At 35.3% G+C, this 21786-nt stretch overlaps 1 protein-coding gene across 1 annotated transcript in view; it reads right to left on the bottom strand.

Annotated features, from left to right (window-relative positions):
- Positions 1-21786, bottom strand: part of Tusp (WD40 superfamily protein Tusp) — a 477624-nt gene that overhangs the window by 85141 nt on the left and 370697 nt on the right. The gene's annotated exons all lie outside the window — the stretch shown is intronic.

Here is a 21786-nt window from a genome sequence, read left to right as displayed (position 1 = left end):
TATATTTTGCATTATCTTTATGTTTCACAATGTGTAGGATTGAAAAATCCTACTTTTATTTTCCATATTTTTCCATATTTTAGAGTTTAGTACATATTTTCGTTAATTTCCATATATTTTCCATATTTCATATAAAACAGTCCATATTATATTAGGTTTAACAATAAAACAAAACAAAATTCCATTAACTTTTAAAAATACATTTCAACAATAGAGATTTAAACACATGTTCAGTAATCCCTTTAACATCAGAGTTATTTGAAAATTAGCAGTCCTATCAACAATGGGAAAGTAAGTTACAAAACTGTATTAATTTAATTTAAAATTTTTAACAGACTTCAGATGTGCAGCTCAACAGTTAAATGCCAGTCAGAGTACACATAGGTTCAGTTTTGTAAATCATACTATAAAGACGGTAAATATGCCAAAAGTACGTCATTCAGTCAATTTAAAATCAAAACTAACAAGTTACATTTCAGAATTTAAAGAAGATGGTTTATCAACTGACAATAAAATATTATTTTGTAATTTGTGTCAGTGTGCAGTATCATCTACACAAAAGTTCCTGCAACAACACATTACAACTAGTAAACATCAGGCCAACAAACAACTAAATTCCAAGCAGAGACAATTGTTTTTAACACAACCAACAACATCGAATGTAAGATCTGAGTTTAACATCGACCTGTGCCGTTCTCTCATCTCTGCTGATATTCCTCTCTACAAACTAAAGAATAAGGTCTTCAGGGAATTCCTTGAAAAATATACTCAACATACAATCCCGGATGAGTCAACACTTAGGAAGACGTATGCTCCATCCATCTACGATGAGACAATACAGAAGATAAGAGATGAAATTAAAGATAGTTCAATTTGGGTTTCCATTGATGAGACTCCCGACAAAGAAGGTAGACTTGTTGGTAATGTAGTTATCGGTTTGTTAAGTGAACAATATTCTGAACGAATTCTTTTACATTGTGATGTTCTAGAAAAGTGCAATAACAAAACTATAGTTAAACTGTTCAACGAAGCTATGGGTATCCTGTGGCCAAAGGGTATTATGTACGATAATGTGTTATTCTTTATTAGCGATGCTGCCCCTTATATGGTCAAAGCTGGACAAGCATTATCTGTTGTATATCCTAAATTGACTCATTTTACTTGTGTGGCGCATGCATTTCATCGTGTGGCAGAAGTGGTCAGAGACAATTTCCCTAAAGTAGATTTGTTGATTTCATCAGTGAAAAAAGTATTTCTCAAAGCTCCCAGTAGAGTTAACGTGTTGAAAGAAATGTACCCTGAAATTCCATTGCCACCAAAGCCAATTTTAACTAGATGGGGTACATGGCTAGAAGCAGTTGAATATTATGCCGAACATATAGACTCTATTAACAATGTTCTCCTTGCATTGGACTCTGAAGATGCAGTCTCAATTGATACTGCGAAAACAGTTACCTGTGACATAAGTGTGAAGAATGACTTAGCTCACATTCAGCATACATTTTCATGCATCATAAAAACGCTCAAAAGTCTCCAAAATAGGCACCTTTCACTATCTGAAAGTTTTGAAATTATAAATAGTACTGTGGAACAACTGAATCGTGGTAGAGGTAAAGTTGCAGATGCAGTAAGAGCTAAGGTGGACACTGTACTTTCAAAAAACCCTGGATATGAAGAACTACAAAAGGTTGTTGCTGTGATGAGTGGTGAATCAACAGTGAAGATTAACTTGGACTTATCCCCAGCAGACATTGTGAAATTGAATTATGTACCAGTTACTTCTTGTGACGTCGAACGCTCTTTTAGTCAGTATAAATCTATCCTCAGAGACAATAGAAGAAGATTCACTTTTCAGCACTTGAAAGAAATGTTTGTAACCTATTGTTATGGTAACAGACAATAAAAATTGTGTTTTGTTGAAACTACATTGGAAGATAAGGTACGTCCATTATATTTTTTGTTTAGTTTGATTAAAATGTACCAATATTTAACGTACATAGTCATTTTTTTATAATTTTAAGTCCATATTTAATTCCATATTTTGGTAAAAATCCATATTTAATTCCATATTTTGGTAAAAATAACTACATATATATTTACATATTTCATATATTTTTAGTCCATATAAATCCGTTCCCTGTGAATAACATACTGCACAACAATGCAGAAAAAAGAAAAGTGATCCCGGTTAAACTTAAAGACGAGATTAAGGGTACATGTGCGTGAACGATCACAAGTATTATCAGAAAATGAAGGCTGTAAATTTATAAAATTTTATAAGGAAATGAACTCACAATTGGACAAAAATTACAAGGTACCACAACAAGATTTATTAGAACTTAAATATTTAAAAAATATATAAAAAGATTATTAATAATATTGTTTTAGAATTCACCTTTTACTTTAAATTAAATTTTCGAAAATTTGAAAATTTTCACACATATTATTTCGTAATTCCACAACCATTAGAGATAGAATTCTGAAATTTTGTACCCTGATTTAACATGCATTTATACAAAATGCATACTACAATAATGCCAATTTATTTGAAAATAGAAAAATTAGGTCACAAAAACATTATGTAAATTTTAATATATTTTATATAGGACAAATAAAAAATTAATTATATCAAAATAAATAACTCTACATGTCTGAGATTAGTCTACTTTTCAGAAATAAGTGTTTATTACATGCAGGAGAAATATTAAAGATGCCAGAGAGACCATAACAATGTTCTAGTTACCAAATGATGTAACTGCTGAATTTATTTGTTTTTTTTTTAACTGGTTTGAAAAATATTATTAGTAATCTTTTTCTATACTTTTATCAGATATTTAAGTTCTAGTAAGTCTTGTTGTAGTACCTTGTCATTTTTGTCCAATTGAGAGTTCATTTTCTTATAAAATTTTAGAAATTTACAGCCTGCATTTTCTGATAATATTTATGGTCGTTCACGTACATAAACCCTTAAATAAAATAATTAGAATTCAAATTTTGTATGATATCTTGCTCTTTTAAATAAACAGATAAAGTAAATGTAAAATTGGTCCACCGCTGTGGAGTAATGGTTAGCACGTCTGGCCATCAAACGAGCGGTTTGGACAAGTTACTTGTTTGGGGGTTTTCCGAGGTTTTTCCGTCAACCAACTGAAGCAGAATTGCGGGATAATTTTCGATGTTGGACCTCGGACTCATTTCGCCATCATTAATTCACATATCATCATCCATACAACAGACCAGGTTAAGTTCACGGTGTGGCGTGCTATACTTGTACAAGAGCACGGCCATTCGGCTACCCAATCATTCACAGAATAGGAGTGGTAAGCACAGTAAGTCTCAGGCTGCAGTGCAAGCCTTCGAGTCCCTCTTCCTTACAAGAGGAAAAAAAAATTATGTATATTTTGTTACAATTTTACTTAATTTTACAATACCTTTATTAAATGATCATATTCTGATATACTGTACCAAGCTTACGCTATAATGGGGGGAGAAGATAAATGGTCCCCCATAATCTCGTTATATCGGGATCCTATGGTTTTGCTTTGCCCCCCCCCCCCCCCAAGGAAATGGTTCTCTCTCCGCCTATGATTGTTACAACCAACTACGGAAAAAATTATAGAACACCCTAGATCATATATGTAACAGATAACTCATCGCTATGTTAAAATCGGCAGCACTTTAAAGAGAACAACCGCCAGAATCGCCACCCGTCCGCCGTAAACGAACACGAGATGGCAGTTCAAATGAGAATTATGACCTGACTCCTTATGTAACAACTAGATGGCAGCATAGTAAACCTGACAATAGTTGTTAACGTCAAAGCCTATAAAGGCCAAACTTGGTTTCACAAGTAAAGAACCTTCGTTGCAGGGTTGGGTTCAGGAAGCCATAAATCTGACTGACACGCTCCCCCAATTAGTGAAACTGTGGACTAAGATACCGCCAGGAGACCGCCGAGAATGCTGTGTTGTGAATTTTCCATTTTTGAAAGAATCCAACCAGTTGCAAAAGAAAATACATTTAAAGAGTCCAGCCAAGAGCAAACGTGGCAACAGCTTCCCCTAACTGGCCTGTCAATCACTGTCATCTGTGCAGAAGTGGTGTGAGGCCAGGGTTCTTTACTTGTGGAGCCGAGATCTGGGTATAGCCTATATGATCTATGAGAACACTCGAAAAAGAAAGAATGAATAAAAAAGAAAAAAGAAACAAAATTCCATTCCATAAGACAATGATTGTGCCAGATTTATTTTACGCAATAGGGATCCTAAGTGCATACCATTATATTCTACACACGTAAATAGTCCAAAGAAGCAAATAATTTAGAAATGTCGGAGGTCTAAACCTCAACATATACTGCGTTCAATAATGTGTGACATATACGCTGCAGTTTAAGTGGTTGCGTATCTAGCTCGAAATGCAGAGTCCAAAAAAACTAATTTTTAAACGTATAATTCGTTCCATAATGTCTGACAGGCGATGTTAACATTTCCGGCAGATAAAAGAGAAAGGATAATTGCTAATCAACCACATTCACGCTTATCTTGAAGTTGGGCTGTGTGAAGCGTTCTACTTCATTCCCCCTTTATCTGCCGGCAATGTTTACGTCGCCTGTCAGACATTATGGAACGAAGTATACGTTTAAAATATACAAAATTATTTTTTCGATCTCTGCATTTCGAGCTAGATACTGAACTACTTAAACTGCAGAGAACGTGTGAAATATTACTCATGATGTATGAAAAAAGCACATACAAAGTTCTAGGAAGACGGTACAGTAAGTTACGTGTTTCTTCAACAATCATTGCATTGTATTCTATTGTATTTATTAACATTCCATGGTATTCATACATTGCTTACAGCTAGAATATGGAACAAATAAAAAAACTTAATACTATTATAAAATCTTAATTTATAGTCACAGTTTAGATGAAATATATACAGACGAGATTTACAATATAGTCTACTAGTACAACACAAAGTTTTAGTATCAATTTCATGAAGTGTTATTGAATGTCATGAATTCACCTACAGAATAGAATTCGTGAGAAATTAGGTACTTATTTAATTTGGCCCTAAATAATTTTATGTTTTGAGTTTCAATTTTTATATCGATAGGGAGGCTATTAAAAATTTTTACTGCCATATAACGCACTCCTTTTTGATAGCACGATAGACTTGCCGATGGAGTATGAAAGTCATTTTTTGACGTGTACTTATGCTATGAACTGTTGAATTAGTTACAAAGTTTTCACGATTACATACGAGGAAGATTATTAATGAAAAGATATACTGACAAGCCATGGGCATTATTTGTAATTTTTTGAAAATAGTCCTACACGATTCCCTAGATTTGGCACCTAGTATTATTCTCATTACTCTTTTTTGTAATAGAAATATATTGTTACTATCTGTAGAATTTGTTGCTGTCTGTGGAATTGACGGATATTCTCAAGCATGGCCGACGTCCATGCACTGTTCGTAGGAATAACACATGGCGCACGCCACCCCCATGGCAGGGAGTGCGTAGGAATGTCATAAAACACCGATCTTTGCACAATCTGTATCCCCAAGACGGGAATAATATAAGGCCACGTGATAAGAATTTCTGCCCTCTACACGCACATTCTGTGTATTCGACCCCGATAAAAGTCTACACGAAAGCGACTCATTTATTTTTACGGCACCACTCCCAGACAGAGTGGAGCAACCTTTTAGTACGAAGCCTACAAACAGAGTCGGGTGTTGGCACCACACGCAATATCCTGGCAGGGATTTACAAACTGGGGTCTTATTACAACACTATGTGCGATTTCGCGTGTCGCTTTAAATTCCACAATTACAACCGCCACTACCGCTACCGCTACCGCTACCACCACCACCACCACCACCACCACCACCACCACCACCACCACCATTTTCTTTATTTGCTTCTTCATGCGATCATCAATAACTAGTCTTGCGGGATTTAATTGATTAATCTGATCGATTAATCGATCACATATGATATGATATATATTGATATGATATATATTTCGTCACAGCACTTCTTTATATGTAATGGTGTACCTCACATTTCTGTATCCGGTGCCACCATTAACATATTATTAAAATAACACATTATTTGCAGTACACGTCTACACACATACTCCATATGTACCTTTTTTTGTTACTTGGTCAATCTCCCCTTCAGTATTTCCTTACATTTCATTTGCTATTCTCTATTTGATCATTATTCCTAATATATTTAATATTATATACTCCTTTCACACCCCCCCCCTTTACCTCTAACTACTATTCACTAAAATCTCAATTTCAATTTTTCTCTATAAATTATCATATTGAATTATTTGCCTATATGTTCTTTGACCTTTTATTCAATTACTGTTCCAACATTCAAATGTTAGTACTATTTTTATGCTGTCACTTGTTCATTTCTCTGAACCTTTTCTCACTATTATCACTCATTCCTATTTGCGCTCACTTTCACTTTCTCACTATTCTCCTAACACCTAATCCATTGTCACTGTTCACACTTCTTATAATACTTTTATTTTATTTTACACATCTGTTTATACACTTTCTCTCTCCCCTCTACTTGTCGGTCTTTTCCAGTTTCACTTTACTTGCACTTTTTTTATCACAACCCCAGTTTTTTTTACACATATCAAATATCTCTGCTAAATCCTCAACTGTCGCAAATTCTGACCTTTCTTTACTGTTCGTCTCTGCCTTATTTCTGACTTTGTCTGTCTTTCTATTCATTTCTTCTTCTATTCCTCTTTTATTTTTCCCCCCACATTTTCACTTTCACATACTAGATTTCCACTTACACTCGCACCCTTATTCTTTACACTACTTTCTTCCCTTATCACTTCCTGACTCTTGGTTTCTCTTTTTATCACCCCTCGCCTTTTTTCTTGCGCCGGTGTTGTTTGTTCCGTTATTGTCAGCATTCCTTCTGGAGTGCGCTAACCTTACCGCCATCGTATGGAGACTAGGAATCCGCTTACGTTGCATGATCACGTTACTGTTTTCTTCTCCTTGCTGCGCCATCATCTTTACATTTCCTCGTACGTCAGTATGTGGGTTCCTGAACTCATTACTATTCACTCCTGTTACCATGTGTTGATCTGCGACAATCACTTGTAATCGATCACATATATTCTCATTAATTCACTCGTTTAGGCGATTGAAGAATTTTCTACCCTTTTCCATGAAAAAAAATGTTAGTGCAGACACTCGTGATGCCCCACTTCGATTACTGTGATATTCTGCTTACTGACCTAAGCGTTATTTCGGCGCAGAGACTACAACGTGTTCATAATATGTGCGTCCGTTTCGTCTGCAATATTCGCCGGGCTGATCACGTAACACCATCCCTCGAAATGTTGTCCTGGCTCCGTCTAGAAGCTCGTAGGAAAAATCCACTGTCTTTTCCTTCTCTTTCACATATTGCATTTCTCCACTCCTGTCCATCTTGCGTCTCGTTTTCAAAATTTATCCACCCATCATAACCTAGACACACGATCACAACACTCCTCAATATTATCCATTCCCTCCCACCGAACATCCTCATATTCATCTTCTTTCACTGTGGCTTTGGAATTCCCTACCGAGTAATGTCAGGGATTGTCAGACATCAAACCAATTTAAGAATAGGCTAACGAAATATTTGTCTAACAATTCTTGTTCACAATAATAGCTGTTTCAGGTTTCTCAATGTTTAATGGTTATATATATCACAGATAAATATCTAAATTATTTTATTATTATTATTATTATTGTTATTATTATTATTATTATTATTAGTATTATTATAACTATTTCTTACCAATGTTTATTATTGTCACACTAACATTACTTATCCAACTTTCATTATTTACTTTCATGTTGTTTTATGGTCTAGATATTAATGTAATAACTATGTAAGCAATTGTATTAAATTAGAATTAGAGTCTGGCTGGGCGGAAGAGAAGGCCTACTGGCCTTAGCTCTGCCAGATTAAATAAATTATTATTATTATTATTATTATTATTATTATTATTATTATTATTATTATTATTATTATTATTATTATTATTATTATTATTATATTCTTCTTTTTGAGTTCAACAGATGGGCGAAAGCAGCGTAGGCGGCCAGAAACATTTGCGCCGTGTATGGGAACAATGCTATCGGAGTGAGTACGTTTTAAGGAGGGTCGTTTTGACAATAGTGACACTAGACGTTCAGGAAGACCTTCGGGGTTTGATTAAGACCGTTTAAACACATTAATCCACAATGATCCACGTCAGTGTACTCGATAACTGGCAACTGTGATGAACTGTGACCATTCCATCATCATGCGACATTTGCATTCAATGGACAAGGTTAAAAAATCAGGTGTATGGGTACCGCATGCTCTAAGCCAAAACCACAAAAATCAGCGGGTGGCCATATGTGCATCTTTGCTTGCTCGTCATCGATTGGCTCGTGAACCGCATCGAACATTCCTATCTAGTATCGTTATTGGTAACGAGAAATGGTATATTTATGCTACCATAAGGAAAAGAAAGGAGTGGTTGAACCCGAACAAAAAAGGAACTCCCCGTACAGAGTACAGCACACAGCCACAAAAGAAAATGTTATTCATCTGGTGAAGGTGTGCTGTACTACGAATTGCTTCCCCGTGGTGTAACCATCACTTCCGACATTTATTTCCACCAACTGAGACGTCTTGCACACGCAATCCAAGAAAAACGACCAACAAGCCTGCGTGAAGTGATGTTACTCCACGATAACGCATGTCCGCACTCTGATAACCTGACACAAAACAGTATCCAGGAGTTCGGATGGGAAGTCATTCCGCACCCACCTTATTCACTTGAAGTTGCGCTCTCAGATTTTCACCTTTTCCGCTCTCTATCGAATAACCTTCAAGGAATTACTTTTCCGGGTGAAAATGCGCTCCGAACATGGTTTGACGACTTCTTTAACTCAAAACCACGCGATTTCTACAGGCGTGGAATCGAAAAATGACTCCAGCTTTGGCAGACTGTTGTAAATAGTGAAGGAGAATATATTGTTGATGATTAACTTTATGTGTATCTGGTGTGTTTAATAAACTTACGAAAAAACGCTACGAACTTATCCACCAACCCAATATATGATGTCATATGGACAGGCTTACACCATTTTCATATGTGTAATAGCAATTTCTTTCGATTTATTCTATAGCCTGCATTGTGTAGTGGGGATTTCAATATGTGCTCTAAGATTTTCTTTTGTGAAAAAATACATAAAGACAAATATTATTTCTTGCAAGGAATATTACACGAAACCTTTGTCAACATATCGATCGTCTAGTTCAAAAGTGCGACAACTAAAAAAAAACAAGTTTTGAGATATCTTCAGTTGAAAGTTTCAAATAAATCACTTAGAAAGAACAGAGTTCTGGTTCATAACCACGACAATATAGAAATGAGTCCGTATTCAGGACAAGTATATCACAGTCTTCCAGTTCATTATTAATACATTTCGAAATGTACTAATAATTAATTTTATTGATTCTAGTTCACGTTAACACTTTGTTTGTTAAAAACATAAAATTGTTTAGTCACACGTTAAAAAGTGTTAAAATTTTTAAAAAAGGTTATATACCTTGGACAGACGGCCCATTAGACGCGATGTTGCGTCTTCATCAGTGTCTCCTGAACTACTGAACTACCTGTGTCTCCAGTAGTTCAGGAGACACTGATGAAGACGTAACATCGCGTCGAAACGGGCCGTCTGTCCAAGGTATATAACCTTTTTAAAAAAATTTAACACTTTTTAACGTGTGACTAAACAATTTTATGTTTTTAATAATGAATTAATAAAGTCCATAGTTATAATTACTTCTAAAGCAGTTTATTTCGTTTTTGTTTTCTTTTTGGTTGTAAATATGACTTATCTCAATTCTGAATCGGAAAGAGGTCCGAAAGGGGCTTTCAGTAGTATAAATAACTAAAAAATGGCAATTTTTGTGTTGTCGCACTTTTGAACTGGACGATCGATATGTTCTTTCTTTAATAAAATACCAAACAACATACGAGAAACGCTACATTTGTGTGTCTGTGACTGTACGTAGGAAGCCAGATGCAAAACTGTTATGAAGGCTCTTGAATGGGGTGGGACGCCATCCAGGTTGCCGGTATTGCTCTCTTCTTTTTAGGAGACTATAAACTATCCTGGGTCTCTAGTAGCAACTGTAAACTTATTTGCTGTTCGGCCTTCTTTCAACAATTGGCAAGACTGTAAGGGAAGTTGTTTCAAAGCAAAGGAACGGCGAAAAGTGGCTTAGAGTAAAGAAATGGTACAGTTTCAAGAAAGTCTAGAATGCGCACTTTGGTATCGGATTACGAGCAGAGTTGGCGAAGTCAGGCTCCCTTTTCAAGCGGGCAACTCGACTGCAGCTCTGTGTAGAAAGAAACTCAAAGAAACTGCTTTAATCGTCAATTTCTGTTATTCCATTCATTATTTTCGAATCGTACAAAGTAAGGAGGTAAACATTAGACTTATTACATAGAACTAATCTTCAATGAACAGCTAACGCACAGCTTTGAAGTTACGCGGGGGTTACAGTAATGGTTTTGAGTCCGCTCCAAGAAATGAATGTATTATTTTTTGTGCGAGATCGTGCATATTTGCTTGTTTTCCGCACAGAACCAATACCCGGTAAGTGTGAAATACCACATTCAGTATTCCCAACGTAACACACATAACAATTTCCCTCTTCTTACCGCTTAAGTGACATATTGATTTTACTGCTTTAGGCTTTTAACATATTATTTTTAGAGACGTTTAACATAGTAATAATTATAAATTGGAAACTTACCACTGCAATTTCACCTAAATTGCACTGTTAATTATTGTTTTTAAATATTTGCAAAAATTAAGTAAACTCTACAACACCACAAAAGTTACTGCATTTGTAATGCAAGTAACATTAAGGAAGCCGTGAAAAAATCAACAAGATTCCAGATGCCGATGTTATTACTGCAATATGTTATAGGCTATAAATAATATTGTTAAAATATTAAAATGAAAAATAAATCATTACATAACCTTACCGTTTGTTTTAAGTTCGCATTTATAGACTGGGGAGAAAAAAAGACAGACGCATATCACGGCCTGCTGGAGTATAGTAAACACAGAAAACATTTTATAGCAACAATGTTGAAGAAAGATATTTTGGTGTTCCGAAGTTGCCGTCATTAAACAGAAACCAAGATGGAGATTTCAATGCAACTAATTAGAAATTCTTTCAGATATGTAATAAACGATCTTCGCACAAAATAATGTACGATACACGAGCGGTATGTTTGTTTTCATGTTCTCGGAAATTAAAAAAGCTCAACTACGTTTCGCTTTTTCAATCTTTTCCTCGACCATGAAAACGTCAACATACCGCTCTTGTAACGCATATTACTATATTATGCTTTACCAACCATGCATGTTCTCTGCTACTGAACATACAATGTTACGCCAACTGAATCTAGTTGATCCCATGTCACAGGGGATCTGCTAAATGTGTGTATAGTAGAAGGTGGAAATTGTATGAAAACGTAAATAAATGAAAAAGTAGAATACCTAATAAAGCAAGAAAAATATAAAAGTAAGTAAATAGATAGGTTTAAGTAGAGGGCAAGGTAGAGATACATGTACGTAGCCAGATACCTGTTAGAATATATAGCTTGAGAGACAGATAGCCAGAGACAAAGAGACAGGCGGAGAGACATATATATATATATATATATATATATATATATATATATATATATATATATATATATATATATATTGGTATGCAGATAGGTAAGTAGGCAGACAGATGGGTGATTAGGTAGACAGGTAGATAGACGTAACATATACACATACAAAGAAAGACAAAGGAAAATTCTGAAGAACCAATTGTATCTAGCGGAGGGAATTGGCCAACCACTTACAGTAACCTCATAGCAAGATATATAAATGCGTTCTCAAGATTCATTAAATCGATAGACTTCGAAAAATTGCAGTAATACCGCGGGTCAGATGAAATGCAAATGTATCATATATATTTTTTTAAGTCTGCAGAATTAGAATTTCAATATAAAAGAAAAACTCAACATCACACTTGTATATAAGTATTATACAGTATATGTATGTATATACTGGGTGTTCAGTTAGAAGTGTGTCCTGGCTCGCTGTATGCCGTCATATGGCTAGTCGATGATCCTAGAGAATTGAATCTTCCTACACTTCCGCAGAGGTGCACTACCTATGTGTCAGAGAAGTTGCATAGCAAGTACGGCGTTCATTCTGAAGAGTAGCCTACTTACTGATATGTACGGTAACGCCGGTAGTGGCAGGAATGTGAACTGTTTGGAAACATGTACTGAGGTGGGTCTTTTTCTTACTGTCGGGATATGGGGAGAGGGTTAAGACGATTACTTACGTATTTGTTGACATTAACTTCGACGGTCAACATGGACATGGAGCATTTGATTTGTATTGTGGAATGTTGCCGTACGCAACCGATGATAACAAATACCCTGCGTACGACTTGGCCGCGCAAAACACAGTTCGAAGGAGGTTATGGTAGCACACAGACAGTACAGACCGCCATCTGTTGCTACGACGTTCAAGTTATACCGTACACGTTCTCAAGTTCAGATTGAACGCCTTAATTAATAGGCAACTTCTCTGACATAAAAGCTGAAACTCGCTTCAAATCGCTGACTCACAACAGTGACGTCATGACACACTTTGAAATGAACACCCAGTATGTGGGTAAGCAGATAGGTAGGCAGGCAGACAGATGGGTGATTAGGTAGACAGGTAGATAGACATAACATACATACATACATACATACATACATACATACATACATACATACATACATACATACATACATACATACATACATACAGCTTGATTCAGGGATTTTGGACCCTGCAAAGAGTAAGTAGATTGACCAAGAGCGAGTTACTCATCACTACTGGCAGACTGGGTCACACAGGTCAGGCCGCGCATTCAGAACATCTTACACTTTCTCCTTATCATGTCGCGGTACACTCCACCTTAAAACACAATATTCTTCCACACGTCCCATTACTAACCACTACATCTGTTGACTAAACAATGTCATGATGACTTATATTTTCTTAACATGAGTGTTCCTCAGCTTCGAGCATACATATTATTTTCATTCTTCCTCTTTCCTCTTCCCCTCCTATGCACGTTTGTGATTAAATTACTTTCTTGTGAAGCAACACACAGTTCGCTCACTAGCCAAACAACCAAGGACAGGAGCCATTAACGCTGAATCGAGCATGCATGCATACATACACACACACACACACATACATACATACATATATATATACATACATACATACATACATACATACATACATACATACATACATACATACATACATACATACATACATATAGAGAATCTGAACTTGGAAATCATACTACATAAAGTAAAGTCAACCCCAATACAGACCAACTCGGCCCAGAGACTGGCGGAAAGTTAAAGTTTCTACCTTAATTCTATATGATGATATTATTATTATTATTATTATTATTATTATTATTATTAACCATCATATTCATTAATGATAAAATGATAATATGGAGAAATTGTAAGAAACCTACATTAAAGTGCAATAAGAAAAAATGTCCAAAGCTATTGTCCACTATCAGAAATTTTGATTAGATTTACTGAGATTCGACCTTGGTTTCTGGCATGAGAACTCAAAATTCTAGTCACTCAGCTAACGGTTTATTGGATTTAAAGTATATTCAGTAAAACAGTCAATAATCATAAACATTTTTGATATATTCAAGTTTAGGATTAAATTTTCAGTTTATGATCATTAGCTGATAATTAACATCATTCGTCCACGTCTCATAGGGTAAATATCAGCCAAACAAGAAGTAAACCAAATTATCGACAAAGGAAATGTAAAAAAAAAAAAATATTCACATATAAACCTGGGAATCATGACACTTTATTAAATTATAACTACCTACTAAAAACACAAAAGATAATAAAATCAAAGCCAATCTAACGTCATAAGAAATTGTTTGAGCAACAGAACGTAATGTATAAGTACTGTACAAATGTAACTTAGCAATGGTTTGGAGTTAATGACTGAAAAGAGAAGCTCATAGGAGAGGCAGACAGATATACAGCGTTGTTACATTGGACACAATAAATGAGTTTATTCGATAAAGCCTATTTTAGTAACGAAATATCTTTCATATACGGAGGAAAAAAAATACAAAGGCGCGGCTTTTGTTGCCCTCTTGCTTTCCCTTCTTTTCATCTTTTTACTCTCCGTCTTCTTACCCCCGCTCCTCTTCCGCCTACGCATTTTGTGTTTCGTCTTGCAATTTTCTGACATCCCGAACTTCCCTTGCCGACAGGTTAGGAGTTCACCATATATATAGTGCAGTAATCTTCAAGTCTGTCAAAAGCTTTGCTGTCTATACACTTTCCTTTTCACTCATATTATTTGCCCGAAGTTTCTTTGTGACACTACACTATACTCCGGCTTATGTTAAGCGTGAATCGTATTGTTAGTAAAAACTGTGCCAATAAAAATTTGTTTTACATGTTTTTTTTTATTTTAGTAGGTTATTTTACGACGCTTTAATCAACATCTTAGGGTATTTAGCGTCTGAATGATATGAAGGTGATAATGCCGGTGAAATGAGTCCGGGGTCCAGCACCGAAAGTTACCCCGCATTTGCTCATATTGGACTGAGGGAAAACCCCGGAAAAAACATCAACCAGGTAACGTGGTCAGACCGGGAATCGAACCCGGGCCACCTGGTTTCGCGGCCAGACGCGCTAAGCGTTACTACACGGGTGTGGACTTTTTACATGCTGAAGCGCCGTGTATAAAATATAAGGAGAAAAGTAATATCCAACACCATCACCATCATCATCTTTTTATCTTATCCTTCTTGCTTGACTTATTCTTATTTTCTGTTTCTCTTAACGTTCTTTCCTTTTTTCTTTCCTTTAACACTCAACTTCATTTCTTTCACCTGTTATTCTGCTTATTTCATATTAATATTAGTCCTCGTTCTTTCAATTTTCTCCTTTCATCTCTTAATGCCATTCCCTCTCTTTGATCATCTACCCTTAACTTTCTTTTTTATTTTTTTTTTTATAATCTTCTCTTCCTCCTCATTTCTCTTCTTACTTATTCTTGTAAAATAACTATTTCTGTAGGGCTTGAGGTTTTCCCGGCGTTGGATATGGAATAATTGAATCTCTTTTTTGAGAAACACCATACGTCAAATTTTAACAAAACTGAGTTTATTGCTGATTCCATTTTGTAGAAAAATATCACAAGTCAAACTGTATTTCTGTTGTAGCATGTGCGCTTGAAAATTAGGTTTCGTGGACAAATGAGTGCCAGGCCTGACACAGAATGAACAAAAATATAGCCTAAGCTGTTTTGTTTGGTAAATTGATTATTTTTGTGTCTGAATTTTGGATTTGTTAAAATAATGCTGTTTTCTTTTGTGTAATGTATTATTGTATTAGATTATTTCATGCAGGACTTCATTATTTGTGTCCTTAGTGACATTTTATACAGGTTAGAGTAAAATTTGTTCACATGAAGCAAAAATTATGAAGTCAACTTCTAAATACTGGCTTGAGAATCAAATTTGTATTATTTTTGAACCAAATTTTCAATTATTTCATGAAATTCTTTAGCAGATTTTGAAAAACCCCATAAGTCAAACATTTTCAAACATGAATATTGAGTCATATTGTATTTTAAAAAAATAGTACTTTGCTTACAGAAATATTCGTTATGTTTTTATCAACATTTCACATTTAAAAATTCCAATTCTTAACTCATACATTTCTTTTAAACAGATTTTTGTGTTTACCCAAAACTTTGTATTTCGTGACTTCAGGGGTTTATCAAAAAACACAATTAAATTCTTTTCGGGTTCTCAGCCAGGTGAGTTGGATTGTTGATTCCAAGTTTTCAATGACTAGCTCTGCCATCTTCTTCAGGAATTGAAATGCCGTGGAACCACAGTCTAGTATATACATTCACGAAGCTCAATACGTAGTAAATATGCATCCATAGATAGTTGCTAACCATTAGGATCGCCACTATCGCTTCATCACAGACAATGTGAAATAATACCTGCACAGTCTATTGTTCCTAGTACCCTCACAAATCAAGCTTCGTGACTATATATACTAGACTGTGGTGGAACGAACGAACGAACGAATGAAAGGGGACGAAGAAAGAATGAATGATGTTTAAAATGGCAGGCAGGGTAAGCATCCCATGCCTCCATTGGTTCCTCGACATGCAATTCGCTAACTTTAGATCGAGGTACCCAGCTATAAGCCGTTTGCCCTCTCATCTAACCGTAGTGTATTTCCCCTGTAAATGATTATATGAAAAATGTGCACGCTATCAGTTGAATTGTGAGTGAATGAATGAAGTGAAGTTAGCACCATGCCCCGCAGATGTTAATGAGAGGTGGAGAGTCCAGTGCTCTGGTCAGTTCAGTTCTAGTCACGTTTTTGTAGTGGCGCTAGGGAGACTCGTAACCTGTTACCAACAAAGTGGTGGGCTACTCGTTTCCGTAGAAGCCGTCTGGCTGCCTGGTTGGCTGTGGCAAGTGTCGTGTGTCGTTTCGTGGGGTTTGTGTCTGTAGTGAGTAAGGAAATAGTGAATGTCACTATTTCGTCCTGTAGTCTGTTTAGTTGCCGGTCAATGTAGGATTCTATTTTCTGCATAGCAGAACGTAGAACCCCCTCGACCAGCTGTTCCGTGGTTGTTTTGTCTGTCTGTGGATCGTCTGTAGTGGTTGTCTTGGTTGTCATAGTCTTAGCTGCATCCAATGTCTAGCCGGTATACAAGTGGCCAGTAGAGCTTCCCGCTGCGAGCCAATCAGGAGCTAGTTCCTAGTCCCGACCGTCTGCCGTGTTCTGGTTGGTCGAAACGCGTTTATTACAGGTTTCCACGCTGTACTCAGCTGTAGGGCCTTATTTCTGTTGATATTATTGCCATCTAGCTGGATTTCGATGGCTTCCTTGATGACCAGGTCCCAATGACCCGATGGCTTGTCCAGGACGGTGTCGGCGTCGAAATCTATCTCATTAGCTCATTTCCAGGCTGTGTTGCATTACTGCCGACTTATCTGCGTTGATGATCCTTGTAGCGTTCCATAATGATGCGTCCCGTTTGCCCAATGCAGCATTTTCCACATTCACGAGGTAAAAATAAACTGAACTAAACTAAACTAAACTATGTATATTTCCTACTGTTCTACGGTCTTACTAATAAACCGTGTATAGTTTTTATAAGAGACTTGTGCAAAGTTGGGACAGAAAACGTTACTAATAAACCCTGCATAAGCGATGAATGTATAAACAGCCTGTAACTATGCATGGTAATTGCTTTGCAGTAGTAATATACACGAACCCCTTGTTTAAGCGTTGTATATAGAGAAAAAAATGGCCGCCCCTCTAACAGCTGTTCGTATCGACTGTCATTTTATGATGATGGTTGCCTTGTAACCACAGAAGAACAAACTAAAGAGCACAGAATAATTAGAATAATATTACTGTAGCTTGTACTCTTTGACCAAAATGTAGTGTGGTAATCGATCAGAGCCAGTTGTACTATCGATACTTAACACGGCACACTAGAGCACTCTACCAGATGCAATAGAGAACCTCAGATATTCTATTACCACAGTCTAGTATATACAGTCACGAAGCTTGAGTTGTGAGGGTGCTAGGAACAATAGACTGTGTCGGTATTATTTCGCATTATCTGTAATGCGGCGATATTATTGATCCTAGTGGTTAGCAACTATCTATGGATGCATATTTACTACGTATTGAGCTTCGTTACTGTATATATTAGACTGTGCTATTACCTTTCGTAATGAAGTAATGACGAAACTATGACGTAGCTGTGTAACAGTTATACTGTTATACACGACGTATGTAGTGATTATTAGTAAGGAATTTACACACGACTTACAAACGAGCTACTGATTGCATAAGTATAAGACAGTTAAACATCCGTATATTGAGTTTTTATTAGTAAGACCGCTAGTGTATTTACTTTCTGGTTTTTCAGCTCAATATGTAGAATTTCTATACATATTTTTATGTTGATGTAGTAGTTGGCGATATGAACTGCCTATATGGAAATATTGTGTGATTTGATTTTGGCTGTGATGTTTTCCTTGTTTCATATTTGAAAATATCTCCCAATTTGTTCGATGTAGAAGGCATTACATCTATTGTATGTTAATTTTAAAAATCCTGTTAGGTTGTTTTTTTTCTTGTATTTTTCTTCTTGTGAACATTGCTCTTCATTCGACTACCTTTTTCTTTCTAATAAATCTTAATATTATTTTAGGTGTTAGTTTAATAGATTTCATCGAAATCTAAATTTATTTTTCTAAATATTATGTTTTTCTTCATCCCCTTGTTCCATTCAACATTGTCTTTCCCTTTTCTCTTGTGGTTTCTCCTCTCAATCTCTCTTAATCCTCCCATCACACTCATTGTTCTTCTTCTTTCTAATTTTATTTTTTGTTCCTCCCGATCTTCTTATTCTTATTTTATCCAATTTGATGTTGTATGGCACCAAAATTATTTTATATGAGCAACACGTAGAAAGCTATTTGCATAATAAATAGGCCTACTACGTCATTTTGTAATGAACTAATGACTCTGTATAAAGAGAAAGTATGTGTAGTATCCGTGACACTAATTTGTTTACTATCCTGAGGACGGTTTAGAAAATAAAGAGTAAAACCATAAGACGCTGACAGTCGAGATGGATGGATTTATTTCCAGAAAATGTACCCCTCAATCCTTTTGCACATATAACATGTCAATAAATCAGCCAGGATCTGAACCGCCTTTCACTGTTAACATACGCTCTCTTAGCACAGTAATTACTGATATGCTTAATCATGCTTGTTTTATACAACGTTTAACTGTTTTCTCCTCCCTCGCTGTTTCTATAAGCAAATAATTTGTTCATCCCTCCTATCCCAGGTTTTTATGGAGTTCTGCACATTACAATTAGTTATTCCTGCCTCGTGAACGGAATAATGTTTTCCCACCCACTGTGCCATCCTACGCATCTAATATTCGTGATAAATGATTATCTACGCCCGCACGCATGTGTGCATGTTTATACAGGACAACGGATTTTAATGCGTAATCCTCTACCTGTGTAGGAGCAGAGATAAGTCCGTATCACAGCGTGCGAGATTAAATGTCTGAATTTACTCTTTTCTCGCGTGTAAATACAAACGCATAACCTACGGCAGGTGATATAAAAATGCTAGAAACTATTCACGAATTAGCTTCGATGTGAAGCAGTAGAGAAAGTGCTAAAAATATGAAATAGGGGTACAAATGTGAAATAGTGTCATATACGACCTGAGACGTGCTGTATTCTAGCTGAAGCCTTCCAAATTACTACGCATTGATACTCTCTTTCGCAGGAATGTGTTAGTTTGCAGTTAGAAACTGAACTGTTGGAAGTTAATCATTCATTATTCATTATTGCGTTTTCGAGGAAAGTGAAAATTTTGGAGCTAAGTTCTTTTCTTGAATATACATTGCTATTCCTCAATGTTAGAAATATTAATGACATACATTCTTAAAAATAAATAATCTACGTTCATAGCAATGTATGTTTTAATTAATTTCGTTTTTAAATTAAGGTTTGAGGTTATGACTTACAACATCAGTGTGAGGTTTTCCCTCCCCCTACAGAGAAACCAGAATATAAAGATGGAATACTAGTATTCAATCTTTATACCCTGGTTTTCTCTGTAGGAGGAGGGAAAACTTCACCTTCCAACAAACTTAGAAAACGGTAAAATGAAAAGGCAATGCAAGAAGCTATTAAACAATTTCGACAAAAGACGTGAGAGACGATTCATCTGGATTCAGTATATCATTGTAGAGACTGGATTAATCTTGCTAAGGATAGGGACCGATGGAGGGCTTATGTGAGGGTGGCAATGAACCTCCAGGTTCCTTGAAAGCTATTTGTAAGTAAGTTTTAAGAATATATCTATGTAAAAGATTAAATAAATAAATAAATAAAAACGTAAAGTAGGCAAATAATTAAATTAGTAAGTAAATAAGCAAATATGTAATTACGTAAAGTGAATGAATGAATGAATGAATGAATGAATGAATGAATGAATGAATTAGTAAGTTAATAAATAAATAAATAAACAAATAAATAAATAAATATGTAAAGTAGGCAAATAATTAAATTAGTAAGTAAATAAGCAAATATTTAATAACGTAAAGAAAATGAATGATGGAATGAGTTAATAAATAAATAAATAAATAAATAAATAAACAAATAAATAAATAAATAAATAAATACTTAAAGTAGGCAAATAATTAAATTAGTAAGTAAATAAGCAAATATGTAATTACGTAAAGTAATGAATGAATGAATGAAAGAATAAGTAAGTAAATAAATAAATAAATAAATAAATAAATAAATAAATAAATAAATAAATAAATAAATACGGTAAAGTACGCAAATAATTAAATTAGTAAGTAAATAAATAAATTTGAAAATTTGAAAAATTTGAAAAATAAGCAAATATGTAATTTCGTAAAGTAAATGAATGAATGAATAAGTAAGTTAATAATAAATAAATGAATAAATAAATAAATAAATAAATAAATAAATAAATAAATAAATAAATAAATAAATAAATAAATAAATAAATAAATAAATAAATAAATAAATAAATAAATAAATAAATAAATAAATAAATAAATAAATAAATAAATAAATAAATAAATAAATAAATATCTTAATCTTTCCAGCAATATGTTTCACATTTGCGTCATTTTCAAAAGCCGGCCCGGATGGCTCAAGGGGTAGGGGCACGGCATGTCTCTATCGCTTAGTCCGAAGGGTTGTGGGTTCGAGTCCCGCTTCGGGCATGGGTGTTGTTTTTGTATTAGTGTAAATAAAACAAAAGGAAAAAGGAAACAAACGAAAAGTAAAAACAAAGATAACTTTGGTAAACGGCCTCCTGCCGGTCTAAATTTAATGCAAAAAAAAAAAAGGCGTTGAACAATATTTACTTTATCAGAAATATTCAGACATAAACGTGTTTTTGACGTGATGCCTTGGGTTCTCGTCACAACAACACACTACGTTGTACTATTTTGCTGCTTTCTTTACACTCAAACGTATTTTACTAAATCGACGGAGCAGTACACTGGATTAACTGTTACTTCCTCAGTCGCAGGGTAGCTCCTCACTTAGGTATTCGGTAATGCTATCAATATGCGTTCAGGAGTCTATCCTGATACTTCTGCTAAGGTGTTTGCCTGCTGATATGGAATTGCGCTCGGGCACGGATCGATTCCCGCTTGGGCTGATTACCTGGTTGGGTTTTTTCCGAGGTTTTCTCCAACCGCAAGGCAAATGCCAGGTAATCTATGGCGAATCCTCGGCTTCACCTCGCCAACTATCATCTCGCTATCACCAAACCCATAGACACTAAATAACCTCGTAGTTGATACAGCGTCTTTAAATGACCAAGTAAAGAACCTGATACTTAAGGAAGTTTCTTCTTCTAGAGATTAGATTTGAATAGTAACGTTTGCTAGCTCAAAGTTCTTGCAATCAGTGTTTGCCAACGGCAACAAACGAATAACTAAATTCTCTAATTCAATGTTGCAATTTGGGGAAAAACGTAGATGTACA

The sequence above is a fragment of the Periplaneta americana genome, chromosome 13, assembly GCF_040183065.1.
Source record: "Periplaneta americana isolate PAMFEO1 chromosome 13, P.americana_PAMFEO1_priV1, whole genome shotgun sequence".
Lineage (NCBI taxonomy): Eukaryota > Metazoa > Arthropoda > Insecta > Blattodea > Blattidae > Periplaneta > Periplaneta americana.
Note: the sequence above shows the minus strand (reverse complement) of the source record. Positions and strands in the feature narration are given on the sequence as shown.